Raw genomic sequence first — 4,466 nt, 5'->3', positions numbered from 1 at the left:
TGTGGCTGGTGGCCATTTTGAGTGCAGCTACAGGCACTGGCCATGTGCTGGCAGGCAAGTGGCCATTTTGAATGCAGTCTTTGTTGTTAGGCCTCCAACCATTTTGCCTACTTTTCAACCTTTATTTATGCCCAGGGGTAGTGAGTCTTGCATGGGCCTAGTCTTTCTGTGGGTTGTCTTGAACTTAAACATCATGGAGGGCATGGATGGAATGGGATTGTGCTGATTTTGCAGTGTTTTTCGATTTTTGGGGGTGTTCATGGGGAGGGACAGGCCATGTGGCTGGTGGCCATTTTGAGTGCAGCTACAGGCACTGGCCATGTGCTGGCAGGCAAGTGGCCATTTTGAATGCAGGCTTTGTTGTTAGGCCTCCAACCATTTTGCCTACTTTTCAACCTTTATTTATGCCCAGGGGTAGTGAGTCTTGCATGGGCCCAGTCTTTCTGTGGGTTGTCTTGAATTTAAACATCATGGAGGGCATGGATCGCTTCTCGGCCTTTTGGCTAAGATCAAGTGTAGTATCATGGAGGGCATGGATGGATTGGGATTGTGCTGATTTTGCAGTGTTTTTCGATTTTTGGGGGTGTTCATGGGGAGGGACAGGCCATATGGCTGGTGGCCATTTTGAGTGCAGCTACAGGCACTGGCCATGTGCTGGGAGGCAAGTGGCCATTTTGAATGCAGGCTTTGTTGTTAGGCCTCCAACCATTCTGCCTACTTTTCAACCTTTATTTATGCCCAGGGGTAGTGAGTCTTGCATGGGCCTAGTCTTTCTGTGGGTTGTCTTGAACTTAAACATCATGGAGGGCATGGATGGAATGGGATTGTGCTGATTTTGCAGTGTTTTTCGATTTTTGGGGGTGTTCATGGGGAGGGACAGGCCATGTGGCTGGTGGCCATTTTGAGTGCAGCTACAGGCACTGGCCATGTGCTGGCAGGCAAGTGGCCATTTTGAATGCAGTCTTTGTTGTTAGGCCTCCAACCATTTTGCCTACTTTTCAACCTTTATTTATGCCCAGGGGTAGTGAGTCTTGCATGGGCCTAGTCTTTCTGTGGGTTGTCTTGAACTTAAACATCATGGAGGGCATGGATGGAATGGGATTGTGCTGATTTTGCAGTGTTTTTCGATTTTTGGGGGTGTTCATGGGGAGGGACAGGCCATGTGGCTGGTGGCCATTTTGAGTGCAGCTACAGGCACTGGCCATGTGCTGGCAGGCAAGTGGCTATTTTGAATGCAGGCTTTGTTGTTAGGCCTGCAACCATTTTGCCTACTTTTCAACCTTTATTTATGCCCAGGGGTAGTGAGTCTTGCATGGGCCTAGTCTTTCTGTGGGTTGTCTTGAATTTAAACATTATGGAGGGCATGGATGGATTGGGATTGTGCTGATTTTGCAGTGTTTTTCGATTTTTTTGTGCTGTATAACTGAACTGATGTTCCTCTGTCTTCCATTTTTTTTAGGTGCACAAGACTCAAGAGAACCACCAGTGCCAGGAAGAAGTCCTGCAGCGGTGTGTGTGTGCAGCATAACGTCACGCGACGTCACGTCTGGCCTCAGACAACTCTACAATTCGTGCAACTGCGGCCTGCTGTCTGACCTGCTCTGAAGAAGATGGCCCCAAAAAAAGGTCTCCGTAGCTCCTCTAGCAAGAAAGTTGCTAGTAAGGAGCAGAAGAAGCAAGTTACCAAGGAGGCTGGTGTGCCACCCGCCACGTTTTTTGGGAGAAAAAAAAAAGTACGCCTGCAGCAGCAGGATCTGCTGGGGACCAAGCTGGGAGCAGCACCCCTGCTCCATTGGGTTCAGTGCCTCCACCACCACGCCAACTTAAGTCAAAGCCCTTGAGTGCTTCAGAGGCAGTCAGTGTACTTCTCCAATCACCATCGACCAGTGATGTTGGCTCATCGCAAGAAAGTAGCAGCAATGTCCCTGAATCAACACAGGTTGTTGTAACTCATCTGACAAGTGTTGAACAACCACAGCCGCAACAACAACACCATGTGCAAGTACACGCCCAAGTACATGTGGAAGGAGAGGCAGCAAAAGGAGATGCGCAAGCAAAGGTGCATGAAGGTTCACAAGTGCCCACAATAGTTGTTCCTCCCGAAGTAGGGGCACATCAGGAAATCGACAATGAAGCCGAGGTATCATTGGAAGCCACTCCTCCTGATGATCATTCATTGTTTTCCACATCCCTAGCAAGGAAAAGATCAAGGGGGGTGTCTACATCTTCTTCAAGCCCACCTCGTTCTGATGCAAGTGATCTGTCTTGGGAACCACAACTGCGGTCTGACAGTGAGGCACACCATGATCTGACACAGGTACCTAAGCGTAAAGGGAAGGTCGTCCAAAAACTCATACCTATGGAGTGTGATGAGGCTCAACAAGAAGTGACAGATACTGCTGGTGATGAAGCCTCTCACGATGACGACGAGCCAGTCATCACAAAGGTCACTGCAGCCCCACCGGGCATGCAGCAAAGAGACATTTTGACCCTATCCCGAGAAGCTGCTGAGCCTGATGATGATGTCGGCGAGGAGGCAATGGAAATGGAATCATTAGATTTGGAGTTAAGTAGTACACCAAAACCTACCGCTTCCATATTTCTTCCTCGCAAGAAGGTACCCACCTCGTCCTCGACCTCAATTCGTGGTGGTGAAAGTGCAAAACGTACTGAAGTTCGGCAATCCACATCCTCCACTTCATCTGGCATTAGCAGCAGGACCACCACCACCAGTATCGCCGCCTCCTCCGGCCCCCAAAGACATTTCAAGTCTGCAGTTTGGGACTTCTTTAGTGTTTGCCCAAAAAATGAAACCGTAGCCATTTGTAGCATGTGTAAGCTTCGAGTTAGTCATGGTAAGTTGGGTTCCAACTATGGTACTGGAGGCCAGAGAGGTCATCTTGAAAGAAAGCACGCTGTCAAATGGTTTGCGCACCTACAGGCGATCGAGGAAGCCGGAATTGCACGTAATGCTGTTTCATCTGATAATGACGAGGAGGAAGAAGACGATTCAAACACTTCACTTACACCCAGTACCCCTGTCAGCAGCACACCCCATGTGAGCCACACTAAGAGTGTGGGAGAGAGTGAGACATCAATGCGGAAAAGTTCATCAGCGAGCGTAACTGGGTCGAAGATATCATCATCATCCCGTAAATCCTTGGTCCAGGGCAACATTAAAAAGATGTTGTTTACAGAAGCGCAATATGAACGCAACCACCCAATGACGCGTCTGTATAACACTAAGCTGGCTAAAATGCTAGCTCTGGACCTTCTCCCTTTTTCTTTTGTAGAAGGGGTTGGTTTTCTAGAATTAGTGGCAGCGCTCTGCCCTAAATGGAAGGTTCCTAGCCGGTTCTATTTTGCCCGAGTTGCGGTTCCAGCACTACATGAAGATGTTCTGAAGGAGATTGGGGCAGCTTTGCAGAAGAGTGCTGTTCACACTATACATCTGACAACAGACATGTGGACCAGTGGCGCAGGCGCTGATTACATGTGCATCACTGCACACTGGGTCTCTTTTTCAGGGGATAAAGCAAAGCTAAACACAGGTGTTGACACGAACATTGTTTTTAAAGCTGCTCGGAAACATGCAACACTAGCCATGTTTGGTTTGGAGAAACGTCACACAGCAGAAAACATTTTGGATGTCTTTAACACAAAGGTCCTTAACTGGCTGTCCCCACTAAAACGCCGGGTTGGTTATGTTTCCACGGACAATGGCGCCAATATAGTTAAGGCCATGAGGGACGGTTACTATTTCAGAGTGCCGTGTTTGGCGCACTGTATAAACCTGGTTGTCCAAAAATTCTTGGCTAATAAAGCCAGTGCAGCGTACAGTGTATTGGACACCTGCTGAAAAATGTGCAAGCATTTCAGCCATTCTTTTAAGGCCCGGAAGCAGCTGAGGAGCCTGCTATATCAACGTAAAATGCCAGTGAAAGCACTCATCCAGGAGGTGGTAACACGTTGGAACTCAACCTTCTACATGCTTGAGCGTCTGTATGAGCAGTATACGGAACTCGATCAATATTTCCTTACAGAGGGTACAGAGGAGCTGAGGATGGGTGGGCCGCAATGGAACATAGTTCAAAGCCTGACACGCATGCTTCGTCCTTTTGAGTTCTTCACGCGTGCAGTCAGCAAGGAGGACTCTAATTTGGGAAAAGCTATCCCATTGTTGTACATGCAGGAGGACCAACTGAAGGAGGTGTGTTCTGTGTTTGAAAAAGATGACAAAAACCAAGACTCTTTGCTTACGGCTGAGCAATTATTAGAGCTCCTACAAGGTGATGAACGTCTTAAAAAGATCCACTCAGAACAGCATTACATTTGTGCTACTATTCTAGATCCACGCTACAAAAAGGCGCTGGCAGGCCAAGCATTCTTTCCTTTTGATGATGAACATGTTCCAAAGTACAAACGTTGGCTAGCCTTGTCAGCCAAGAGGTTTGAAACAGAACGGC

General features: G+C 48.2%; 1 pseudogene; it reads left to right on the top strand.

Moving 5' to 3' along the window:
• The first annotated feature begins 483 nt into the window (after window positions 1-483).
• On the top strand, window positions 484-580 carry LOC147668231 (U2 spliceosomal RNA; annotated as a pseudogene).
• Window positions 581-4,466: the final 3,886 nt, after the last annotated feature.

This window comes from Lissotriton vulgaris, unplaced genomic scaffold (genome assembly GCF_964263255.1).
Source record: "Lissotriton vulgaris unplaced genomic scaffold, aLisVul1.2 SCAFFOLD_6729, whole genome shotgun sequence".
Lineage (NCBI taxonomy): Eukaryota > Metazoa > Chordata > Amphibia > Caudata > Salamandridae > Lissotriton > Lissotriton vulgaris.
Note: the sequence above shows the minus strand (reverse complement) of the source record. Positions and strands in the feature narration are given on the sequence as shown.